Raw genomic sequence first — 27,402 nt, 5'->3', positions numbered from 1 at the left:
GTACAGAACGATGAGGAGGCCATTATGGTTGGAGTGGTGAACAATGGAGATATTGGTAGAAGATAATGTTCAACAGGTGTAGTGGGTCAGGTTGTCTCGATATTCTGATAAAAGTTTTGGCTTTAACTCTACATGAGATAGAAATTTACTGAAAGGTTTTGAATAGGGACAGAATCTCACATCAGTCTCAAATTATTGAGGATAAATGGAAGGAGCTAAGAGTAGAAACAGGGATTTCGGTTTGGAGGCCTTTGCCACAACCTAACCAGAGAAGACGGTGGTTTGGAAGGCAGTGCCAGTTAGTGGAGTGGTCTCATTCTGGAAACCTTTTGAAAGTAGAACTCGGCAAGTTCTGTAGTGATTCCAGCCTGAGTATTAGCACATAATAGATTTGAAAAACCAAGTGGAGATTCATAGGGAGATACTGAGTACAGAATGACGTGTAGGGGAAGTCCAGACTGGATTATAAATGTGAAAGCTGTTAACACATGGATGATATAAGAAGCTATGTGTCCAAGTAAAATAACTTAGAGAGTAAATGTCCAGAGAGAAAAGCTGAGAGTTAGGAACTGAATTCTTGCCAATTTTACAAAAGGCTGTCACAAGGATTCCTATACATATTCTTCATATGTAGGAAAAGATATTTTTATTTAGGAGAACTTTCTGTTGGAGCATCAAAAGTTATCCTTGTTTTTCTTTTTAAGTTTGATAGGTGCCCATAAATTGCCTTTTATGTGATATATATTCTTAGTTGAAAGCAACAAAAGCCCACACTACCTTAAGGCAATACTTTTCCAATAAATTCCCTCCCACTAAGGAAGTGCAGGGTCATTATTGACTGGAGGCTGGCGGGTACAGCTTCAGACAGAGTGAAAACTGGGAGAGCTCTGTGAGCAGGACAGCAGGAGTGAGTGCATCAAGATCCTGCTGTATCCATGGCTGACAACGAAGGCAGCTGTGCTGCATGTGGTCTTGACGGTTGTACTATTGGCACTGCTGCCACCATCTCTGAATGAAATTGAACCATGCCACTGTAGATCCGAGGTCAGCAAGTATAGTTCTTTGGTCACATCTGGCCCTTCATAAATAAAGTTTTATTGGAAGCCCTGCTACTTCTTTACATACTGTTCACCACTGCTAACCCCTTCAGTGGATCAGAGAACAACAGAGACAGTGGGCTCAGAGGTCAGAAGGAGTTGCCATCTGGCCCTTGTAGAAGTTTACTGACCCCAGGCCGGCGCCGCGGCTCACTAGGCTAATCCTCCGCCTAGCGGCGGCGCCGGCACACCGAGTTCTAGTCCCGGTTGGGGCGCCGGATTCTGTCCCGGTTGCTCCTCTTCCAGGCCAGCTCTCTGCTGTGGCCAGGGAGTGCAGTGGAGGATGGCCCAGGTGCTTGGGCCCTGCACCCCATGGGAGACCAGGAAAAGCACCTGGCTCCTGGCTCCTGCCATCGGATCAGCGCGGTGCGCCGGCCGCAGCGCGCCGGCCGCGGCGGCCATTGGAGGGTGAACCAACGGCAAAGGAAGACCTTTCTCTCTGTCTCTCTCTCTCTCTCACTGTCCACTCTGCCTGTCAAAAACAAAACAAAACAAAACAACCAGGAGCCCAGAACTCAGTCTGAGTGGCCCATTTGTATGACAGCAATGGTACTTGTTGCCTCCAGGGGTTCTTAGTATCAAGAAGCCGAAATCAGAAGTGGAGCTGAAACTGGAATCCAGGTACTCCAATACAGGCTGTGAGTGTCCCAAGGGACGTTTTAACCACTGTGCCCAATACTCTCCCCTAAAAATTATTTCATATCCTTCAATAAAGTTCTATCTTTTTTGATATAGGTTTTATATGTTTCTCATAATATTCATTACTGAGCATTTTACAGCATCTATAGCTATGTGATGTTTTCTATTCCATTTTCTAAATGGCTATTATTTCTATACAGGAAATCTATTGATTTTATAAAGTGGATTGTTACCAAATAACCACATGCAAAAATATGCTCCAGATAAGCCGTAATACTAAGGGTAAAATATGAAACTATTATGTTAATTTAAAATAATATTACAGAATATATTTGTGATATAGAAGCAGTGAAGGATTTCTTAAACAAACAACAAAAACAAACCAAAGCAGAGCCAAACAAAATCTGCGGAATTTGATTAAATCAAAATTAAAGTTTCCAGTTCGGTGAAGGAGACAAACAGGCAAATAAAAGATTGAAAGAAAACTCCATCAATGCCTAAAGCAACAAGGATTAACATCCAGAATATGCAAGGAACTCATCAAACCAGTGACAAAAAAGTAGTAAACCCAGCAGAAAATGGGCAAGGGATTTGAATTGGTTCTATCTAAAAGACTTTTGAGCACATAAAAACATGATAAAAATTATTAGTGATCTGATACAAGAAAATTAAAATGAGTTAGCACTTACTACATTGGACAAAAGTTGAAAAGCTATAGATATTCAGTAGAATGTAGAGAGCAGAAATGCTAGTGGACTGCTTGTGGGAGCATGATGGATGCAGCTCATTGCTGCTTGGTCAGGTCGTAGATCTAGATCTAGACATACGGGTCCTGTGACCTAGCACTTCCTCTTTGGGGCACAGATCCCAAAGAACCCATCAAACAGGTTCCTAAGGTGATGTATGAAGTTTTTCATCCCAGGGTTTTGATGAGGATTCAGAGGAAATTTGGTTGTTCATCACTGCCAGCGTGATGGATGCACACCATGGGTTACAGTGCAGTCTTTGGAGGCAACAGACTGAGTGATAACAGTGCTTGGGGGGGAGGGGGAAGGAAAAGTGAAAAATAAAAGTAGAATGAAAAGAAATGAATAAGTGAATGAACACATTTGGAAATTTTGAGAAACTGCAAAAAAATAACAACAATGATATTCCCCCTAACAGCCACACCAAATCTTACAGATGAGTTGGTTAACATAATCCTTAACAATCTTAGAATATACTATAGCAAAACTGACTTTCCTTAATACTAACAGATATTGAACTATCAAGAGTCTCCTCCTTAGTCATTCAAAAGTCAGAGAATTATTGCTTTGTGGTTCTGGTAACTCCCCAGGAGGTGCAGCTGAATTATAAATATTAGCTGGCTACAGAAGGAGTGAAGTCATGGCCCACGGTGGGAGGGATGCCCACCACTCGCTGATAGGAAGACACCACTGAGACCACCATGGATCCCCATCAGTCTTCTCTTTCTGGTACCTGGGAGCCAGGGTGCTTCTCTGTTTTGAGAGAGATGATGTAGTGTCGAGGAAATCTTTCTGAAATAGGAGCATCTACTAGGTAGGGTCTCACAATTAAACGGAAATGGAGGACAGAGCTCTGTTGGGTGGTGAGTATGAGGAGGTCACGATCCCCCCTTCTCCTCTGTTTGGGTAGTCCTTTCTCCAGCCTGGAGCATTGTATTCCTCCCTCCTCACCGTGGCCCAGGCAAGCATGACTGCCACGCAGCAAGAGATGAACTCAACAGGATGCAATCATAAAAATAATTTTATGTTTTCTCCTATGGCCCTTTCAAACCAACTCAGTGAGCTTGTTAAATCCAATAGATTTTCCAGTAACTTCTAGATTATAAAAAGTCCTCAATCACTTCAAGTCGCAAGAATAGTCTCTGTCTGGCCATTTAAAGGTACAGGCAGTTGAATAATAAAGCATTCGATCTTCATTTAAATCTGAGTCTTTCCTTCCTTGCACATGCTGCTTCAAACTGAGAACATAAACATGGGATAGGATGGCAACCTCAGCTGCTGCAGCTTCCACTTGGTGCTTTATCTTCTTATACCCTCTGCATTCCACCTCCACTTAGCCTCCACCTCTTCTGTGGTTGGAGCAAGGGGCAGGAAAAGAACTAAGGGAGGGTAAAGTTCCTCCTTCATAGAAAAAGATGCTGTCTGGCACTGCAAATCAGTGCAACATTTCAACTTTTACAGGGCGCAGAAACAGAAATTCTCTCATGTGTTTTTTATGAAATGAATAACATTGTCAACAAATACTGAAAAAGACAGTATAAAAAGTAAAATCATAAATATGCCCTTCAACTGTGAATAATGAAGCAATTATCCCAAATAACAAAGGACTTCAACAGAATTTACCAGAAATTTAGAAGATAATATCCTAGGACTATGTGAAATGTGTGTGAATGATGAATGGCTTTTTTGGGATAAGGAAAAATATCTTGATGCATTGCATAATAGGCATAGATATATGCTGGGAAAATACTATGAAAATTTATGACAACTTCTATAGATCTTAAAAAGGCAGTAGAGAAAATTTGACACTCAATGTTTAAATCTTTTAAAATTTATTTACTTCAGAATCAGAGAGAGAGAGAGAAAGAGAGAGAGAGGGAGAGACAGAAAGGGAGCCAGTGCTCCCATGGCCTGGTTCACTCCCTATTTGCCTACAAAGGGAAGGACTGGCCCAGGCAAAAGCCAGGAGCCCGGAACTCAATCCCAGTCTCCACACGGGTGACAGCAACCTAATTACTTGAACCATCACCTGTGTCTCCCAGAGTCTATCTTATTCTCAGGATGCTGGAATTGGGAGCCAGATCTGGGTATCAAACCTGAATACTCTGATATGGGATGCAGGCATTTTAACTGGTGTCTTAACTGCAAGGTCAGATACCTGCCTTTGACATTCACTCTTGATTTTGAAATTCAATTAAGTAAGAAAACATAGACCCCTCTTCAGCATAATTTTTAAAAGCACCCACTTAAATTCACAAAATAACATCATACTTAGTGGACAAGCTCTAGAAGTATTTCCATTGAAGTCAGAAATGAGAGAGGGTCCACTAAAAACCAGTATTAATTAGCATTATTCAGACTAAAGAACTAGCTGATAAAAATAGACAAGAGAAATATGCACTGGAAAAAAAGGAGGTGAATTTGTCATTCTTTCCTTCTTGTGTGCTTTTTAAACTTGGAATGCCAAACATAAATTAAAAAATTACCATAAACCAAAAGATTATTTAGGAATATTACTATAAGAACTTTACACCTAAAAATAATTAACTTCTACATATATGTTCAGCAAGCAATTGAATGATATAATAGAAAACTCTGTTTTTAATAGTAATAATAAGATACATTTCCTAGAATAAACTCAAGTAGAAATATGCAATGTCTGGAGAAAAAAAAAACTTTACAAAATCCTTGAGGTACCTAAAAATGATGACTTAGGAAAATAAGAAGTATGTGATATTCTTGGAGAGGGAGATGCCATACAATAAGGAAGTTAATACCTGACAAGTCAAACTACAAATTCAGTGCAATCACAGGGAAATAATAGTAGAGGGGTTAACAGAGATAGACAAGCTGATGTTTCTTTACTTAAGGCCATGGTCCAATATATAACTTCACTTTTTAATCCCCCAGATTGGTCACTTTCTTAGCATTTTACACAATTAATGGTTATTAAGATTCAGTCATACGCTCATCAAAGTTGGCCAACATTACCACAGTGTAGAGGACTTTTCCCTAGGACCATGCTACTCCTAACCATGTGTACTCATAAAGATTTCCTTTATTGAGGGTCAGTCGGTGAGAAAATTCTTTTTCTATCTTAATTTTTAAGGATATCTGAAATTATTTTTTTAATATTTATTTTTACTGTTTTGAATGTTTCTTGACTACATACTATGGGAGACTGATTTATTTTCTCCTTGTCACTTTCACATTGCTTCATCGTTTTCTGGTTTCCAGTCTTGCTGTTGCAAAATCAGCATCTGACTATTTCTCCTATGTAGGAGCTTTGTTTCTTCTCTTTGGCTGTTTTTAAGGATGCTCCCTGTCTTTGATACTCTGTAGTTTTACTGAGTCTAGTTGTGGATTTCTTTTTCTCTACTCTGCATAGAATTAGTTATACATTCTGAAGTTAAGGTTCATGTCTTTCATTAATTCTAGAAACTGCTCATCCGATAGTTTCCTAGCACCTCTTTCAAATTGTTTTTACTTCTAGAATGTCATTTAGGTCTTTTATAGACTTTTTTCAGTCTGTTCTTCTGTCTCTGATCCTCTCCTTTACTTCCAACTTTCACTGCCTCACCCCACTTTGCTATGAGTAGATTCTGGAAAATTTCTGTGGTTTGTCCTTAATTATCTCTAATTAACTGTATCTAATCTGCTTTTTAGGATATATCTTGCTTTTTAAACTTTAGCACATGTTTTTTTTGATGGAAGAGCTGTATTTGCCCAATTTTCAAATTGTTCTTTTGTGTCATGTAATTCCTATCTTATTTTTTCTTTAGTTTTTATTCCATAGATATCTTAAACACACATAATTCATATTCTTTGACTATTCTCTGATGTTCAGCAGGTATGAGTCAAATGTGGATGCTTACTTTACTCTTGTTCATGGTGGTTTGTTTCCTTCTATTTGGAGTTTTCAACCTATGAAAATCCAAAGAGGTCTGGTTTGAGGGATCTGGGGAATTGCCTACCATGACCATTAAAAGTCATTGTGTTTCCAACCACCAGTCTCTGTCTCTGTCTTGTTTCCACGTGTCTTTCTTTTACCCCCTTTAACATATTCTCCAATTTACTAATTCCTTCTTATATGTGTCTAATCAGTTGTTGGATCCACATATTGAGAAAATTTCATTTATTGCATTATTTTTTAGGTCTGGAATCCTCTTTTTTTCACTCAATCTCATCTTTTATCTCCTTAACCATGTTAAGTACAATTATTTTAAAATATCTGTCTAATGACTCTATTATATTATTCCCTACTGATCTGCTTTTATTCTAAATCATTTCCCTTTATTTTATTCATACTATCTTGCCTTTGTGTGTGCCTGGTTATTTTCCCATGAGTTCTAATCTTAGGGAAAAACTGAGGAAATCATCTGAAGCCTAGGATAGTTTGATCTTCCTTTAGAGGGGACCTACATTTGTTTCTGGCAGGAGACCAGGGCTTCAGACGTCCCAGACCACCTGGACCCAGCTTTTGGGATGCAGTGACTCTATACTTGGTTTTGGTCCCTGTGAGTTCCATTTTATCATAGTTCACTCTAAGTCCTACGATATATTTCTTTTGTGAGTATACGAGCCCTGCTTCTTTTAGTAATCCCTGAGTGCCAATATTTGTCTCTGTTTCACAGGATCATGAGAAGCTCTGCTCACCTCAGCTGCATCTTTCAAAAACAGTAGACATCCCAGAAGGAAAGAAGCTCCAAATGTAAGGTTTTCTGTTTTCTTCAGGTCTTGCTCTTTAATTCCTCATAATTTTGTCAGTTCTTTGAATACCTCAACTATTTATTGTATGTTTGCAACTTTTCTAGTTGTCAGCAGGAAGGTAGATTCTAATGACCCACTCTGCCATCAACAAAAGGACAGGTTCTTTTTCATTAAAAATCTTTCCCTGATTTTCTACCTTTTTCCCATTAATAGGAAGTCAACTGATACTGCTTGTCTCTTTGGTCTGCTTTGGTGTGGCTGAGTCCCTTCAGTGTGTGCTTTCCTTTGCATAACCGCTGTGATTTGGGTGTTGTTTGTCTCTCAAGGGTCGTGTGTCAGAAGCTTGGTTCTGAACGGGGTGATGTTAAGATGCAGTGGAACCTTTAAGAGTGGGGCTCAGTAGGAGATCATTGGGGGTACTGCCCTTGGAAGGATTTGATGTAGTTCTCTTGAGATCCCAGTTAGTTCTGTCAAGAGAGCTGTAAAAGAATAAACCCGCTCTCCAACCACCAGTCTCTGTCTCTGTCTCTCTCTCTCTCGGGCTTCTTGTCTCATCATGTGATCTCTCTCTCTCTCTCTCATGTGCTCCCACCATGCCATCCACCATGTATGACCCAGCCAAGGAACACCTCACCAAGGGCCAAACCAGTGATCACCCAAACTTGGGAATTCAACTTCCAAGTCCGTGATAAATAAATGTCTTTTCTTTATACTATTCCAAGCCACAAGCAGTTTGTTATAAAACAGAAATTGGACTAATACACTAACCATATTTTTTTAAAAAATTGTTATTCTCTTGACAGTTAAATCATGTTGTAAGCTTCATTGGAGAGCTGACAACACAGAGAAGTAGTGGAAAGGATAGCTGTTGCTGATCTTGTAGGCCAGCACAGGGGGAAATCCATTCACTCCCTATTGAGGTTTGGCGAGGAGTCCTCTTTACTTCCAGATCTCCTTTGGTTGCAATCATAATTTCTTTTCATTTTCTCTAGGATTGGAAGGATAGAAATCTGGACACACAAGTGACAACTTTGCACATAAGGATTCACAGGATTCCATTAGCAAAGCCACCTCTGGGAACTGTGAAGTCACAGACTTTGCCCTTAAAAGAGAAGTGCTGCATGGTTGGCTCCTGCACTCTCCTCAGGTCCCTGGAGAAGTGGAGTTTAATGCTAGCTCTCTGCCATGGACTTCCTGGAGAAATCTGGGCTCAGGGACATCTGCAGGCTGTCAGCCCTTCTGCCCTGACTACTTGTGGACTCCACAGACAGAACTGTTCTGAAGTTGCTTCTTGTCTCAGAATCCTCTTCTATATTCTGAGACTCATGCTTTCAGCTCTTTATCTCTTAATGGGATACAAAGAACACTGGGATGGGCTCTTTTCCAAGACCATGAAAACAATGGTGGTGTTGATTGTGAGAATAACAACAGTTGGAAGCATTAGTTGAGCACTTATTAAATGGTAGCCACCAGGATATATAATTTATATACACTACCTTTTTTACCCACCTTAAAAAAATCTTATACAAATGTTTTATTGACTTTACAGTTGTGAAAATTGAGGCTTAGGAAGGTAAATAACTTGTCTACTGTGTATTTAGTAAGTAGTAGTGCTAGGATTTCAACCTGGTAAGAGATTCCACAATGTATTGCTCTGATACATTTCTAAATGAAAATCATATACATATTTTCTGGTAAAGAATTTTATTTTATTTTATTTTATTTTGACAGACAGAGTGGACAGTGAGAGAGAGAGAGACAGAGAGAAAGGTCTTCCTTTGCCGTTGGTTCACCCTCCAATGGCCGCCACGGGCAGCACGCTGAGGCCGGCGCACCGCGCTGATCCGATGGCAGGAGCCAGGTACTTATCCTGGTCTCCCATGGGGTGAAGGGCCCAAGCACTTGGGCCATCCTCCACTGCACTCCCAGGCCACAGCAGAGAGCTGGCCTGGAGGAGGAGCAACCAGGACAGAATCCCTCGCCCCGACCGGGACTAGAACCCGGTGTGCCGGCGCTGCAAAGCGGAGGATTAGCCTAGTGAGCCGCGGCACCGGCCAAGAATTTTATATACATATTTGCTCTTGAAACCTTACAAATGTGTTAAAAATGAATTGCATTTAATGTTGTATTTAGTTAATCATTTAGAGATTCAAAGTCTAAAATGTAGAGATCATCTGGGAAACTCGGAATCCATTACAGCAAGCTTTTAAATTTCTTCTCTACAACCAACTAGCTGTGGAAACTTGAGAAGACCACGTGACATTTCTAATGGTTTCAGGTTCTCAAGAGTATAGTGAAAGTTGGCTTAACTTATCCATAAGACTCCTTGAAATTGAAGATTTTTTTGCAGTCTGAAATATATACAATTCAGGTGACTTTTAAAAACATAATTTATGAACGTTGTTTTGTAGGGGCCAGTGTTGTAGCACTGTGGGTTAAGCCGTCACCCACAATATTAATATCCTCCATCAGAGTGCTGGGTCCAGATTTGTATGCTCCACTTCTGATGCAGCTCCCTGCTAATGTGCCTGGGAAGGCAGTAGATGATGGCATAAATGAAATGCCACCCATGTGGGAGACCTGGTTTCAGTTCCTGGCTCCTAGTTTCAGTCCATCCCAAACTTGACGATTGTGTCCATTTGGGAACTGAACCAATGGCTGGGAGATCTCTCTCCTCTTCTCTCCCTCTTTCTCTGTCACTCTGCCTTTCAAATAAATACTTTTTTAGTAAGTTGTTTTGCAAACTCTTTTTTTTTTTTTTTTGACAGGCAGAGTGGACAGTGAGAGAGAGAGAGACAGAGAGAAAGGTCTTCCTTTACTGTTGGTTCACCCTCCAATGGCTGCTGCGGCGAGAGCACTTCAGCCAGTGCACCACGCTTATCTGAAGCCAGGAGCCAGGTGCTCCTCCTGGTCTCCCATGGGGTGCAGGGCCCAAGGACTTGAGTCATCCTCCTCTACACTCCCTGGCCACAGCAGAGAGCTGGACTGGAAGAGGAGCAACTGGGACAGAATCCGGCGCCCCGACCGGGACTAGAACCTGGGGTGCTGGTGCCGCAGGCGGAGGATTAGCCTATTGAGCTGCGGCGCCAGCCTTTGCAAACTCTTTATCAAGTAGAGTTGCCCTCTCTACTTTTAAATCAAATGGTCTTGTATGTTTCATAAATGTGGTTTGCCTTAAACAATACATACATTTTCTTATATAGATAAGGTAGGTTTGGCAAGTTGTAAAATATGTGTGGCAGACACTATGGGCTGTTTTCCTTCTATCTATCTATCTGTTCTGTCTAGCTTATTCATAAAAACTAATTTAGTTCAGCATGGCAATGTGCCCAGTTAAAAATTCGAGCTTCATCATCACACATCCAAAGAATGAACATGTGGCAAAGTACTTACTGGCCAATGAAATATAAAGGGACAGTTTCTGAGAAGTGTTTTATCTCTTGATTTCCTCTTTCTCCATACCCTCTCTTCCTACTTCCTACCTGGAATGCCAACAAAAGGCCTACAGGGCCTTCATGCATCTTGCAATGCAGTAGACAAAAATCACCTGTTGAGGATGGCAGAGTCAAAAGAAAGAAGACTGTATAGCACTGTTGAAAGCCTGGACAAGGACCAGCGCCGTGGCTCACTTGGCTAATCCTCTGCCTGTGGCGCCGGCATCCCATATGGGTGCCGGGTTCTAGTCCCGGTTGCTCCTCTTCCAGTCCAGCTCTCTGCTCTGGCCCGGGAGGGCAGTGGAGGATGGCCCAAGTGCTTGGGCGCCTGCACCCGCATGGGAGACTGGGAAGAAGCACGTGGCTCCTGGCTTCAGGCCAGTGCAGCACCGGCCATGGCAGTCATTTGGGGGGTGAACCAACAGAAGGAAGACCTTTCTCTCTGTCTCTCTCTCACTGTCTATAACTGTCAAAATAAAAAAAAAGTCTGCACAGTATATTTTCAGATTTTTCTGTCATAATTGAACAATCCACCATATTTTAAATCATCAAAGATAGGGTTTTGCTGCCAAACACATTCCTAGTTGATGAACAGGGATTGATTTTAGTTCACAATAGGAGAGGGAGATACAAGGCATGTTCCTTTTTCATTCTCAAATTTCATTTTCTCTGACTGTTCACCCACCTGATTGGTGGGAAGTTAATCATAAGTCATTTCTGTGGTTGCTTTTCTGTTCTCTCAAAAATTCCAGATTTATGGGCACTTAACAACACACATAAAAACAGAGGAAATATCAGATCTTGGTTCATAGTGGCTATACTCATTCAGCATTTATTTACTGGTTTTCCAGGTGCTGTCTGAAGAACTGAATTACACAACAGAAATACTGTTAGTGACAAACGTGTGGTCAAGGCGTGGCCCTCAGGCTGTAGCTGGGTGTCACAGATGGAGACACTCTCCATGACTCTCCACCCACTGGTCACACACACTTGGGGAATTCATGCTCCCTGGTCTCCTGACTTGTCTGGTAATTCCATCTGGGCATCCTTTGCTGTCCAGCTAAGGGAAACTTATAAAACCCTATCCCTATACTTGAGTTTAAGACCCTTCATTGTCCCTGGGGTCCAGAAGATTCTGATTTATCTGCTTTAGACAGTCCCTGAACCCTTCCACAACAAAAAGGATCCAGCTTAACTCTGAAGATACTGGCAAATGTGTTTATATTTATTTTTATTTATATATCCAGGCATACAGATGGGATGACTGAGCCATCCACCTAGGAAGCAGCAGAGACAGGGTTTGGGTACAGATGGTCTGGCTCTGGTCCCAGCTCCTAGCCACTGTATGGCAATACAAAAGACCCTCGCCTTCTGCTTGCTCTTGGGTATGGATAAATACATCTGAACTCTTAAAAGTACAGAACTGATCTCTTTCTGGGTGAGAGGGGGGGAAGGGATACTAACTTTCAATATCTTTTTCTTGTTAACTTACTCTGTTTTATATTCAATGTGGAAAAATGTTACTTTAAAAAAATCCACTAAGTTAAGCTTCCTGGGTCTTTCTCATATTAAATCGAGGATAGTCATACCTCCCATGACTTTGTCTCTATGTTTTACCTGATTAAGATTCAGTGACAAAAATAAGGTATTAACTAAGATTTTTGAGACCTTTAGGGAGAAACGTGATATTATAACAAGAAAATTGATATAACAGAAGATACCTTTGTTAGCAAAATGAATTTTAACTTTGGTATCCCTAGATGCTGCCTACTCAGCTCTCAGGAAAATTTATTTCAATCTGGAAGAAAATAGGGACCCTGCCAACTATTATTAATGTTCGTTTGCCTTTTAATTGAAGCACACTCCTGGAAAATGTCGTCTGTCTCTAGGGAAATATAATGCACTCAGCATAAGAACAAATCTTTTCTGAGAGAGTCAGTTCCAGGGATTTTTCTCACTTCTCAGTCATCCCACAGTCTTTCTGGCTTATCAGCTCCTTTTTCTTTACTAAGTGGGGATGGTATTGCATACATTGGCCTCTTCCAGTAAATCATCCTTTTGTAATTTGGCTTTCCTTCCATCTCAGATTCCCATCAGAGGGGTTTTACCTCCAGGCATCTTGCAACCAATTTCCCCCGTAATTAATGCCGTATCTGTCTCAGAGTCCATTTCAACTCCCAAATGAAAATTGATGAGGCAGCCAACCACAAATAAGGATCACATACCACTGATTAAACTCTCAGTCTAGTTCCCAGGCTGTCGCTCTGAGTGCTGAATCAGAACCAGTGGGCGCGTTTTCTGGTCTTTTGCAATGTATATTGCTCAGAATAAGTGTCCATCAATTGCCATTAGCAGACGAAGAGAGGGATTTTATATGACCCCTATCAGATTCTAGCAGAAAGGCAAATGATTAAAGAGGTCTGTGTTACAGGAACTCACACAGCAGCACATGAAGACAGCGTCTAGACTTGATTAGATGAGCCACAAACAGCACTAAACGTCACCAAGAAGAGGAAAGCTGCTCGCCTAGTGCCCTGTTCTCATCCTCCTGGATTGCAGCTGGGTAAGTCAGGCAGCTACACATCGCCTAGGGAACAAAGAGACAAAAGCCTCTACCCACCCACTTTCCATTGCAGGCTCTAGGGCAGGACTGGGATTGGAGGTTGAAGTATGGGGCCAAGCGGTCAGGGACAAGAACTCAGGCACTCACTCACTCACTCAGTATCTCTTCACTTATTTCCCAGGCAGTGTGTGAGGAATGGAAACACGTGATGCCAAAGACAGCCAATCTATTCTCCGCAGGCTGGTGGTTTAAGGCTAGAGTGGTGAGGGACAGGTAAGTCTACAGATCCTTCATACAGAATGTTAAATACTACCATAGACGTAAGTATGCGGTATTAGTCAAGTAGGCAGGTGTGGATAGGGGTGTGTGTGTGAGTGTGTGTGTGTGTGTGAGTGTGTGAGAAGCTTCCTGGAAGAAGTCACTGGAGCTCGTAGATGGAAATGATTAGGTTAAGAATGGAGACAGGAAGGCGCATTCAAAACAATAAAAGCAATCTGAGCCATGTGAGGGAGGCAGAGACAGCACGATATTTTTTGATAACTTTGGAAAACTAATTATGGCTGGAACGAGGGTAAGGAGAGTATTATGGAGAAAAAGTGGGATAGAGGAAGGTTGCTCAATATTCTTCCCCCAAATATTTGCCTACCATTGAGAGCAGGGCAGACATGAGTGCGATTATGAAATATATACAAATATTCATATGTATTACAACCAGTAGTATGTGCTTATTGTTCGGGAATTCTTTTGGCATATTTTCAATAAAGTCATTTAAAAAATTAGACTTAGATAGGAGCCCTCTGCTACCCCTAGGGCTATCTTAAAGACCTTTAAGGAGAATAATTCATGCTCCAGTTTGAAGGATTCAACTTAGACGTAGCACATTTTTATCTGTAGAAACTCCCAAAGTAATGGCAGACAAAAGGAAGAGGAGCACTTCCAGCCCTTTTTCCCTAACAGAATAATCTGCACAGAGTGGGAACTTAGATCTCATTGCCCTACTGAATTAAAACACTTAACCACACCACCCCCCAAAGACTCAGGCGCCTTGTCCAGTTTTCCGACTGCTGTGACAGCCAGGTGAGCAGGAGGCTGCAGGAGCAGTGCCCTGGAGGAACTCATAGCCCAGCTGTCCAGGGTGTCCCACAAAGTCGGTGGTCCTCCAGAAAGGACCCTGGTTCCACAAAATTACCTGGGAAAACACACATTGGGCAAATGGCTTCATCCCATTGGCTACGTTTCCCATCTTTAGTAATCTGACTTGCTTTCATGATCTAGTGCAAGTAACAAAACTTGCAGTCTCTAAAGTGGTAAATCATTTTATTATTTATTTATTTAATTCTATTTGGTAGGATTTATTTATTTTATTTGTAAGGTAGAGTGATAGAGAGGGAAAGAGGATGGGGAGGAGAGATAGATGATTGATAGATACAAAGATAGATAATAGATAGATAGATAGATAGATAGATAGATAGATAGATAGACAGACAGAGAGCAACAGAGAGAAACAGAGAAATCTTTCATCTACTGGTTTACTCCCCAAATAGCTGCAATAGCCAGAGCTGGTCTAGGCTGAAGCCAGGAGCCCAGAGCTTTATCCAGATCTCTTACATGGGTGGCAGGGGCCTAAGCTCCTGGACCATCTTTGTTGCCTTTATAGACATGTTATCAGGGAGCTGGATTGTAAGAGGAGTAGCCAGGACTTGAATCCACATTCTGACTTGGTATGCTGGCCCCAAAGGTGGCCACTGAACGCACTGAGCCACAGTGCCAGCTCCCAGTAAACCATACTTATAGCTAGTATAAATCTTTTTTTTAAAGATTTATTTATTTATTTATTTGAAAGTCAGAGTTACACAGAGAGAGAAGGTGAGGCAGAGGGAGAGAGAGAGACAGAGAGAGAGAGAGAGGTCTTCATCTGCTGGTTCACTCCCCAATTGGCTGCAACAGCCGGAGCTGCGCCAATCCTAAGCCAGGAGCCATGAATTTCTTCCGCGTCTCCCACGTGGGTGCAGGGGCCCAAGGACTTGGGCCGTCTTCTACTGCTCTCTCAGGCCATAGCAGAGAGCTGGATCAGAAGTAGAGCAGCCAGGTCTCAAACCAGCACCCATATGGGATGCCAGCACTGCAGGTGGTGGCTTAACCTGCTACACTGCAGCGCTGTCCACCCCCCCCCCCCGGTATAAATCTTAAAACTGATGATGATGAAAGCATCAATTGGCTCAGTAGCATGCCCAAGACAAATTCCAAGCAAAGAACAAAAACACAACCAGAGAGATTTGGCCTTGCCCAGGTTCCTCTGAACGAGAAATTCCTAAATGTGTTTTGTGTGGAATGCCGCACGGTGTACAGTTTTCAGCTTTGCAACCTCAAGGACATCAAAAAGGTTGGAGGGGATTCAAAGAAAGGTAATGAAGCTTGGCTGGGACTAACAGACGCGGGCCGGTGGCCTGGGAGCAGCACCATGCGTGAACCCCCTCCATGCCACACAGGGGAGCAAGGCTGAGACCATTACTCACGGCCCGGCTGCCTTTGAAGGATGCAGAGCCCTGCTGCGTGGTTCCTTTAAGAGGGTTTAACTGCAGGTGTGCTACCAACTCCCCTAGCTTCTTCCTGCTGCTTGACCTTTATACGTGGTCCAGCGACAAGAGGAGGGATGTCTCAGAACCAAGATCTGAGATGCAGTTTTTGAACACAATTCATTTTTATTATGAGAGTGATCCAGGAATTAACTCTGATTTCAATTTCAAAGTTATTACACTTGAAGTTGCTAATAAAAAGTGACTTAGAAAAATAATCACTTCATAATCCTGCCTAGACCGTGACAGCGCAACTGTGGTTTACAAAAGAATACTTATGCTGTACTACTTGCCCATTGGTTTTACTGAAATTTGGATTCATGGGTGATGTGAATGCGCCAAGGTAACTGACGCCCAGCGCAGCTGCTTTGCCTGGGAACCAGCAAGGTCCAGGCAGGGAGAGGCCTCAGCCTGGGGAGGTGGATGCCTTCCTTCCCAGACGGGGGCTCTCACTGCTGCCCCCATGTGGTCTGTGGGGAGTGGACGCTGAGCCCTGTGCGGGGCTGAGTCAGTGCCAGGGTGAAGAGGGTAACCAGGAGCATGAGAAGGCTTCAAGGCCCTGGGAAGTTTTTGTTTAGACGTGGAAACTGCCATTGACGTATTTGCTCCTCTCTAACCAACCAGTCCTCCCTTGGTTAGTTTCTGCTCCTGGCTACAGAACACTCTAGGCCAGGGATGGATGGTGACAGTTGCCCATTAAAGTCACGGGAGTAAAAGACACTGGCCTACACACAGCTCCCCACTCCCCACCTCCCATCACACACAGCGACACCTCCTCTTACAAAAGAGGGCAAACCCTTTGCAGGTGTCTCCCACCTACCATTCCAATCTGACTTCTCTCCCCTCCCCCACCATGGGCATCCTACACCCTCACTACTCTCACTGAATTCTTCAGTACTTTCTAAAGTCACCCCAGACAGGGAAAGAGGGTGTTAACCAAAGAATTTTTCCCAAAAATGTGCCCAAAGGATCTGGGCCAAATCATTATTCCCGAAAGTTCAGCTCTTAATATATGTTTCTTTCCCTGGGCCATTTTCACAGTGTGATGAATTTTTTTTTTTCCTGAATTCCATTCACAGAATAGGGGTAAAGACTCTGACACCTGGTTGTGGCCACTGCCACAGACAATGGAAAGTGTTCACCTGAGCGCCAAAGGCCCTGTGTGTGTCCCCTCGTTGGCTCCTACCAGGAATGCTATGCAGTGTGTGCTTTAGTAACCCTTTGTCAGGCTTACAGCATTAAAAATAATTTGCCGAAGGCCACCTAGTGAATAAACAGTAGGTGTGCAATCCTACCTAACCAGGTCTGGCTCCCAAGCCTATACAATTTCCATTATTCTATGTTTCTCCCGAAGGACGAAGGAAGCAGCGGTAGGAAGTACTGTTGAAGCAATCAATAGACCAATCTGTATGAACATCTGAGGAGCACTATATCATCTTCTTTGATCTTTGCTTTATTTCTTTCCATGTCTTCTAGGAATATTTAATGGCCAGAAAAATGAGCCAACAGAAAGATTCCAGGTTCCACACCATGCTGATTTTTCTTAAATATCTCAGTCACCAGAAAAAGAGCTATCTTAGTTTTTTTTCTCAGGGCCAGCTCTGTGGCATAGTGGGTGGGGCCGCCGTCTGCAGTGCTGGCATCCCATATGGGCGCCGGTTCGAGTCCCGGCTGCACCACTTCCAATCCAGCTCTCTGCCATGGCCTGGGGAAGCAGTAGCAGTCCTTGGGCCCCTGCATCTGTTTGGGAGACCCAGAAGAAGCTCCTGACTCCTGGCTTCGGATCAGCAGAGCTCTGGCTATTGTGGTCAAGTGGGGCGTGAACCAGTGGATGGAAGACCTCTCTTTCTCTCTCTCTCTCTCTGCCTTTCTGTAATTCTGCCTTCCCAATAAATAAGTAAATCTTTAAAAAAATTTTTTTCTCTTAACAGTTTCTGTCTTAGTCTCAGTTGCTTGAAGAACCTGGGTGGAGGTTGAAATTTATTATTATTCCCCTGTTTCAGTCTCTAGAGTGTAGGCATGTTGTCACTCAGTAGATCTCTTTAGGGCACCCGAATTTAGACTTCAGGGGGCAACTGGACATTGGAGCAATCCTTGCTTTTTCCCTTTTAAGGAGGAACTAAAAAAAATAAAGAAAAAACTAAGTGAATTTGTTCCAAGTCAGGACTCACTATTCCCCTTAGCAACCCCAGGCACTTCAGTGTCACAGGTTACTTTTCCATGTCTCTTCATCTCATTCCAGCTAAAAAGCTTAGGACTAGCATTTTCTGATGAGCACAGGGATGGAGGAGGAGAACTGAGTCAAGTCCTCCGGGGCTTCGGGTTAGGATTCTTTGTTAACCCCTGCCCGTGATCCCCTCAGTGGAGATTTGCCACATCAGAGAGAGCTGAGAGTTATCCATGGATTACACTGTATAATTAGACATCTGCTCTGCACCTCCCAGCCAACCAGAACAACGGCAAACTCAGGAGGCAAAGACATGAGAAGAGAGAAAGATACAAAGATTGAATAATAAAATGGGTGAGTTGGTTAGCAGAAGCACAAGAAAAGAGTGTAGTCCTAAGCTGGCTAAGGCTGGAATCATTAAACCCTGAGGGTACCCACAAAGTACTGGGATGGCGGAGTTGGTGGAGAACATGAAGAGAGAGAGAGAAAGTGAGAGAGAGAGAGAGAGAGCATACTAGCATACTTAAGGTTGGAGTGATATGGACAAGTGAAATGGGACAAAGTCAAGCAATTAGGGATGAACATTAAGAAGCTGACCCAGTGGCAGTCCAAGTGGAGATCAGGAGGAACAATAAAATATACTGGACTGGGAGAAGGCAACAAAATAAGGAAAAGAATGAACGATTTGTGAACACTGAGTTTAGGTGCAAGCTATGTCCATCTGTAGTTTGGGTTACTCTATCAAAAAATGCAAACTATGTAGCTCTTAGCAATAAAAATTTATTGTTTACAATTCAGAAAATGGGCATGTCCAACATGGAGGCACCAGTAGATATGGATCTGCCAAGGGTCTGCTTTCTACTTCATAAATGGTGCCTTTTATCTGTCCCCAAGGTGGCAGGGGATGGCCAAGCTCCCCTGAGCCTACATTATGAGAACACCAATCCCATACCTGAGGGGAGGCTCTCAATAACCTCCCCAAAGACCCCACTCTCCTAGTATCATCACTTGGGAGTGAGGATTTCAACATATGAGTTTTGAGAAAGACATATTTAGCTCATGGCACTGATTTGCACATCTCAAAGGATCCTGAGGTTGGCATCACTAGATGAGAGCAAAGTACCATAACTAAGCCTTACTGAGCATAACTGGACTGAGCATAACTTAGCGTAGTGGGCTAAGCCTCTGCCTGCAGCACTGGCATCCCATCTGGGCACCAGTTCATATCCTAGCTGTTCCTCTTCCAATCCAGCTCCCTGATGATTGCCTGGGAAAGCAGTAGAAGATGGCCCATGTTCTTAGACTCTTGCACCTGTCTGGAAGATCTGGAAGAAGCTCCTGACTCCTGGCTACATCTCAACCCAGTCTGGCCATTGTAGCTAGCTGGGGAGTGAACCAGTGGATGGAAGACCTTTCTGTCTCTCCCTCTCTCTGTCTGTAACTCTACCTTTCAAATAAATAAATAAAAATGTTTAAAAGAACATTTTCAGTTATGAGTATATTAAAATGAAGACTATGGAGATCTGTGATAAATTTTAGATGGGTTTTAATAAAGTATAATTGAGATTTAAGTTTATCAGTGAAAGGCTAAGTATTCACCTATTTGCAAGTATCACAGGCTGCTAACCATCTGGGCCACAATGTCATTTGCTGTGTTTGCTAAGGCACAGAATAAGTGTGGGTGACCTTCAGAGACAGGACATGGCTCTCACTTCTGGGTCACAGGCTCCATGGGGAGAGATGAAGGTGGTGTGAAGTTGCCAGGCTCAGGGAGCAACTGAAGGCATTTAACAGGGGATGTATCATAAGTGGGGCTGTGTTTTAGAAATTTAGTTCTGACAGGATACCAATTGGAAGCTGTAATGAGAGAACTGGCAGCAGGGCAGGCAGGGACTAGAGAAAAGCAAGTGAGGCACTCATTTTAGATGCAAAATATAAGGGATGCCAAATCCCCAGTTAACAAGATACTTAATATTTCGGTGCAATACTTTAAAAATCAAAATTTATACAGAAAATCATGTGGAACAAAACACCAAAATTTTAAATAAAGAGTCTCAGCCGTGACATTTGGGAACTCCCAGGAGAGCCTGGATGACGAAGAGAGATGTTTTCAGAGGCAGGATTAGGTGACTGCTTCAATATGCGCAAAGAGTGAGATGGAGAAATCAAGGATAAAGCTCGGGTTTATAACTCAGCTGGTGCTGTCAGCCACCAGCCTGAGCAATCAAAAAGAAGTCAGTTTGGGACAGATGAGTCCTGCTGGGAGTCTGTGACAAGGGATGTGTGTGTGGTTATCAAAAGGAGGAGATCCAGCTAATGGTTGGGAACATGGACCTCATGCTTGGCTGAGAACTCTGGGCTGGCTAGAGAGAGTAGTGTGTACAGGGCAGCCTGCCCAGGGAGCAGGTGTATGGGGAGAAGGGACAACTGAACATAATAAGAAAAACCAGTAGTCACATTTATGGAGACGTAATCTGTGCTTGCTACTCCACTGAGCAGTTTACAAGCTTTATCTAAAAAAATCTTCACAATCCTGAAGGTCTACACTATTACTACCCTCATTTTAGCGATAAGGAAATAGACCTGTAGGTAGTCAGGATTTGACAGCAGGAAGTAAATGACAAAAGCAGGACACAAACTCCGAAAGTCTGAAGAAAGGAGGGAGGCAGCCTGGCTCTGCAGTGTGACGACCAGAGTTTGCGTCCCAGCCTCTTGGTTTCTGGGCAGTGTCACCTTGGCCAGCATGCCCATATTCCCTGAGCCTCTGTTCTGCATCTGTAAAATGGGGTTAAGAAACAAATCCCACAGGATGGCAGTGAAGGTGAGACAGGAGTGGGTGTCGAGTGGGTGACACCCAGTGGCGGCCCAGGATGACCTAGCAAACATCACGGTCATTAGGAACATCCAAGGGCTGTGCAAATGTGGGAAGGGGCCTTGGTGGAGAGGATTCCAGTGAAGGGACGAGGATGGAGAGCTAAGAGCAGCACCAGGGATATCGGGTCAAGCGGAAGCAGGTGGAATTAGCACAACAGGCATTTGGCCCATTGGTAGCTATTGATGTTCTAATCAGAAATGCAGCAGCTTTAGTGGCATGGTGGGGCATGAAATGATGGTGAAGGGAAGCTAACAGATATGGACAATGGTTCCCAAAAGCTTGGTTCCAAAGGAAAGAAAAGGGAGGACACAGAGGGCAGATGGAGCTCTTCTCTCTTCCACTCATGCCACAAGATGGGAGAAATTGGGGCCTTTTCCCCTCCGTGCAAGGGGAAGTCCAGGAAGAGTGAAAAAAAGCACCATGCCTTAAAACAATGCTCACTCGTCACTTTGAATAATTTAACACGTTTACAATGCTTTTACATCCATGAGACATGGAACCTTCCAAACAATACCACAGAGAAGATTAGACAGATGGACCCTCAAATTTATGAATATTGAAATGAAGACCAAGGAGGAGATTAGCGCTAGACTAAAAAATGACAACATGGGAAAAATAAGAGCATCCCTGCCCATCCCAGTTGGTGGGCAGAATTGAGGCCATGGGTGATTCTAGAAGAGCCAAGAAGGGGCGGAGTCTGGAAGAGCATTACTTGTAGAAGGGACATAGGTGAGAAGGCCTGGCAAGGCCGGAGTGAATGAGACAGAAAGGGACTTTAGCTGCTCCCTGACAAAGTCTAATCCACAAGGGAGATGTATGAAAAGGATGACTGTCAAGTTTACCTTGGCATTAAGAATAGTCTAGGGGCCGGCGCTGTGGTGCAGCAGGTTAACACCCTGGCCTGAAGTGCTGGCATCCCACATGGGCGCCAATTCTAGTCCTGGCTGCTCCTCTTCTGATCCAGCTCTCTGCTGTGGCCTGGGAAAGCAGTAGAAGATGGCCAAGTCCTTGGGCCCCTGCACCCATGTGGGAGACCCCGAAGAAGCTCCTGGCTCCTGGCTTCGGATCAGCGCAGTTCCAGCCATTGCGGCCAATTGGGGAGTGAAGCAGTAGATGGAAGACCTCTCTCTCTCTCTGCCTCTCCTCTCTATGTGTAACTCTGACTCTCAAGTAAAAAATAAATAAATCTTCATATATAAAAAAAGGAATAGTCTAGACTTTGAATTTTCTGAATACCTTGCATGAAGATTGGAATTGTTTGCAGTGTTTGTGCTTTATGGGAGCCCTGAGTACACAGGGCATGGTAATATTTGGATTATATGTGGCTGGCAGATGGTGGCACCAGACTTGAGCCCAAGGCGGCTTATGCACACCGTCCTACACACCAGCCCACATTGCTTTTGTTCACAAGTGAGACTCTGGTTTGCAAAAGTAGAGTACAAAAGAAAAATTCTTTTTTGTTTTAACGGTGAGGATTCCAACCTCAGCTCCACTAAGGATCACAAACAAAGTTTCCAGAGAGATAAAAGATTAGGGATAATTTGCATACTGCTAGTAAGATGGGAAAAGGCTTTTATTTCATTTGATTTATTTAATAATCATTGAAGGCTGGATGTCATGCTGAACTTGGAGTGTCTTGTGCAGAGAAACTAAAAGCAGGCCAAACTAAAACTGTTCACTGAGGTGACCCACGCCAGAAACCATTCATGCTGGACCAGAATTAGACTCATCAGCATGCACCTGATGTGCCCTTTGGAAAGTGTGTTAAGGGTTTTATGTAAGAAGTGGCATTTCATCCAGATTTGCTCATTTGCATACTTGGGATTTCATTAGCATATATTTTACTATGCTGTGCTCTGGAAATACAGTCTCTTGGCTTATTCCCTTCTTTAAATTCCTTACATCCTCTACAACACCAAAGGATGTAGAGGACCCAATATTGGGGAAAGCATTCTTGTTAGAAACGAAGACGAATGTGAAGGTTCTGCGTCCAATCTGCCACCAGAACTGGTTTTATGCCTTTAAATATCTTGAGGATGTGCTGACCCCCTTTCTGTTCCCATGGCATCACCTCTCACTTCCTAACTGGACTCCTGGCCTCCAGCTCACACCCTCACATCTCATCTCTTTCCTGCTTCCCAAATGCTTCCCTAAAACACCACTCACCCAGTGCTCAGTGGCCTTCATGGTGACCTCTTGGCACTTTACAAATTGATTTCTTTGAGAGGCACAGAAAAACACAAGAAAAAGAGGCAGAGAAAGAGAGAGAGTGAGCTCTCATTCACTGGTTCACTGCCTGAACGTCTACAGTGGCAGAGAGTAGGCCAGGCTGAAGCCAGGAGCCAGGACCTCAGTCTGGGTCTCCCTCATGAGAGGGAGCAGCATCCCAACTACTTGAGCTCTCACCTGCTACCTCCCAAGATCTGTGTTTGCAGGAAGCTAGAATTGGGGGTGGAGCCAGGACTTGAATCCATGCCCTGTGATGTGGTATGCAATCTTCCTAAGAGCTAGGCCAAGCACCCTCTCCTAAGGTCACTTTTGTAGTATTAGGCTCATCGCTTTACAAGTTCTTAACATCTGACATTGTGAAGCTGCCAAAATTAACACCTGTGTTCACTGGTTTCCCCATAAAAGCGAAGGAAGGCCTTCACAGTTCCGCATCACCCTGTCTTACATCTTCTAAGAGGTTGGAAAGTAAGCCAAAAGGTCATGGAATGTGGAATTAAAAGATAAGGATATTTCTGGAACGAAAAAGTTGGAAATCCATGCATTTTTTCCATGAACATTTGAATATCTCTGATATTGTGTCTTCACCAACTCAGTTCCTTTTTAGGGCAATGAGGAAAGTAGAACAGACTGGAAACGTTCTTTTAATTCCTTTTTGTGTCATGAAAAAGGAAGACTAGAGAAAGAAAGGAAAGGAGAATGGGTAGAAGCAAATGGCCTTTTGAAAGGATGAGATCTGGGAGAGTTTAGAGAAAGTGGTTGGAAGGGAAACTCCTGGGCAGCTCTCTAACCTGAGATCAAGGAATCTAAAATGTAGACATGGGCTGAGGTCAGATACTTGGAGAGGAAATTCAAGCTGAGTTTCAAAGGAAAATCAAGACATGGAGAAAAACTGAATAAAATCGTTAGGGTATTGGTTCAACAGCTTTAACAGTGACCAAGATAATAGTAAAGAAGAAGAGTTTTTTTGTCTCAGCAAAAAAGTCTGGACACCAGGAAGTTAGGGATGATCTATGAGGTCCCAAAGGAGGCCCATTCTTGCCATCTTATTGACCCCATAGGCATTGTCCTTGTCCATATGAGAACTGCTGAGTCATCCCCTCACATCTGTATTCCAACCCAATAAGGGAGCAAAGAAGATGTGGAGTCTCCTTTTAGGAGCAGAATCTCTGAATTGTGCACACCACTCTATTCATGTTCCTCATACCTGAACATTAACAGATGGCTGTACCTAGCTGCAAGGGAGGCTGGGTAATGTGGTCTGCAGGTACATAGATCTAGGCCAGGCAAAGACTCAGGCAGGAATGTTACTCAGGCAAACTGAAGAATAACTAGAAATCTTTGCACTCATAGTGAGACACATAGCAAAGCCCAAATCTCAACAATGTTGAGTAGGCTGTAGAGTTTGAATTATCTGCATTCAGATGGCAGAGATGAGGTGTTCTGGGTTTCAAGGGTAGCAAGAGCATAGATATAGAAAGATTAGATGGTAAATCTGTGTATGTGGGGTGATTGACATTGTATTGTAGCAGGTCCATGACTCTGGCCCTGACATGGGTCTCCAGTTCAGAGGTCAGCCGATTTTTTCTGTGAAGAGACAGATAATACATATTTTATGCTTTGTGAGCCAATCTCTCTCAAATCTTTCCAACTCTGCTGTTGGGAGATAAAAACAGCTTAACATTACACAAGCCAATAGACGCGACTATTTTCCAATAAAATGCTATTTATCAAAATAGTCTGTAGACCAGATTTGACCTGTAGACAATCGTTTGCCAATTCCTGCTTTCGTCTACTGCTTTCAAACTATAATCCTCTGGACCTGATGCCTGACACCATCAAACATAACTATTCCAGCTATTATTCACTTATGTAACAGAGGATTTCTATGCTAGGACCAGGGATACAAAGGAAAATGAGACATGGTGCTTGAACCAAGGGAGGTTATTGTTGAAGAAGGAGGTAACACAAAAATAATCTCAAAATGCATTGTAATTTCTACAATAGACCTTCAGGGCAGATTCTGTAGGAATACCAGAAAGAACACTTGCTTTGCTGAGTGTCAGGTAAGGCTTCTCAGAGACAAAGCTCTGTTACAGCCTGAGGATGAGCCGACATATCCTTGCTTGACAATAGAGGGAGGGGAGGGAATTTAAGGGTAGAGCCTGTCAGTACATGAAGTGGGAAAGAAGAGAGACTGGCATGTTTGAACACCACAGTTGTCCATGGAACAAAGAGGTCAGGGCTTAGGAATTCAGGTCATAAAAGATCTTGTATGAGTCCTTCTAGAGAAGGTTTTTTTTTTTTTTTTTTTTGTTGTTGTTGTTATTTTTTTTTCTTGTAGGATATGGGTAGTCTTTGAGAAAAATTTAAAGTAGGCCATGGTAGTATCAGATTTGAGTGTTAGAGTTTTTTTGCAGGACTGCAGGAGTCCACGGCATTGATGGAGGGGCTGGTAGGTGGGTGTGGCAGTGGACCAGAGCACTGAAGTCAGTACAGATGATCAAGTGTTTAGGTGGTGGTGAGTGAAAAGGCCTGAAATTAATTAAAAGGTCACGGAAAATGGAATGCATTCAAGAGATTTTCAGGAGTTTGAGGTTATATGAACTGTTGGCTTGTTGAAAGCAAATTTTATTGGGAGAGGCCAGTGCTATGGCGTGGAGGATAAAGTCACCGCCTACAGTGTTGGAATCCTATATGGGCACTGGTTCAAGTCCTGGCTGCTCCACTTCCCATCCAGCTCTCTACTATGTCCTGGGAAAGCAGTGGAAGATGGCCCAAGTCCTTGGGCCCCTGCACCCACATGGGAGACCTAGTCCTGGTTCTGGCTTCAGATTGGATCAGCTCCAGCCACTGTGGCCATCTGGGGAGTGAACCAGTGGATGGAAGATCTCTCTCTCTCTCTCTCTCTCTCTCTCTCTCTCTGCCTATGTCTTTGTAACCCTGCCTTTCAAATAGATAAATAAATCTTTGAAAAATATTTTGTAGGGAGAAGGAAGAACTGGGGGTGACACCCAGGGTTCTGACTTGCATGCTGGGACTTATCAAGACAGAATAAGGGATACTGATGAACTAGATTTGGGGAATCTGATTTGTATTTTGTATGCATTTGATATGTTTGCAGCAAATCCAGGTGGAGTTTACTATGCAGTTGGATGTTTATGTCTGTTGCTGGAGGGAAACCTGCCTGGAAATGCAGACCTAATCAACAAAGATGCTTCCTTGTGGTGAGAGGTAATTATCTAGACTTTTTTATTCTAGAATATGCAAGTTAAAAATGGGTAAGTACAGAAGTCCAGGGAAATTCAAAATATGGAGATGAGATGTAAAATCAAACCAAAGTCTAAAAGTAGACTTAAAATTCTGCACTGAAATTTGAATTACCAATGCAAAGAATGAGGCAGTCACTTGAGTCACATGTCTATCAATATCGATTATTTAGGGGAAACCAGTTTGTCTTGGAACTGAGATTTGTGAGTTCCCTAGGTGATGTAGTGAGCACTTTTCTGCGCAATCTCCCCATAAAAAATAAAATGAGTTTCATTGGACTACTTTTTCTTTGACTCTCAAAAGGTTCAAACTAAAACAAGGTTGTATAAGAGCAGTTTTCTATGAGTTCAGTCATTCACAATTCATTCATCATCTTCATAAAGTCCCTAGATGGATTACTCTTCTAGTTATCACAATGGAAACCTGAATCAGGTGGAATCTAAATGATCTTCCAGTTCCTGGAGTGGACAACATCAAATAAACAATGACGCAATAGTCTGTTGTCTCAAAACAGAAAATTTCTTCTCTTAGTTTAAGGATTCTGTTAAACTTTATTCCTTTATAGTCTCTTTGAATAATGTCAGTATTGTAATGTAGGTATTTTCAGCATCACTAGGATTAGACCAGAAAAAGCTTTTCTTGTTGAAAATGTTACTAATAGATCAGCAGGATATTGTGGCTATGGCCATCATGTGGAACACGGGAACGTATTCGTGCTACACTATTATGATCCAGGACTTTTTCCTGTCTGAAAAGGGGCTAGCTAAGTAAACTTAGTGTCTGAAATAGGAAAGGAGCAGACAATCTAACTGAGAACATATGGTTGCCGTTTTTTTTCTTCTCAAAAGGAGCATCTCCCAACAATATGTCTCATCATCTTGACTCTCCCATTTCATTCTTGACATCTGAGCAGAATAGCATCCCTTATGTGCACAGTGGGAATATCCTTAGTGCATTGCAGTGAGCTGCATTTGTTTGTCCCTATACTTTTCAACCTCCAATCATATTCTTTTATAATTGGGAGATGTGAGTTGGTGAAGGGAACTCAGGGTTGGAGGGACACATGCAAAAAACTGGCCAAAGCGTGGGCCAAATGGAT

At 42.9% G+C, this 27,402-nt stretch overlaps 1 long non-coding RNA gene across 1 annotated transcript; it reads left to right on the top strand.

The window, feature by feature from the left end:
• The first annotated feature begins 2,922 nt into the window (after window positions 1–2,922).
• LOC108177064 (uncharacterized) lies at window positions 2,923–19,386 on the top strand. The gene is made up of 3 exons (XR_011378785.1): window positions 2,923–13,189; window positions 13,371–13,462; window positions 19,185–19,386. It is a non-coding gene; the product is annotated as an uncharacterized lncRNA (long non-coding RNA).
• Window positions 19,387–27,402: the final 8,016 nt, after the last annotated feature.

Source organism: Oryctolagus cuniculus, chromosome 9 (assembly GCF_964237555.1).
Source record: "Oryctolagus cuniculus chromosome 9, mOryCun1.1, whole genome shotgun sequence".
Classification (NCBI taxonomy): domain Eukaryota; kingdom Metazoa; phylum Chordata; class Mammalia; order Lagomorpha; family Leporidae; genus Oryctolagus; species Oryctolagus cuniculus.
This window is presented reverse-complemented; position numbering and strand designations above follow the sequence as displayed.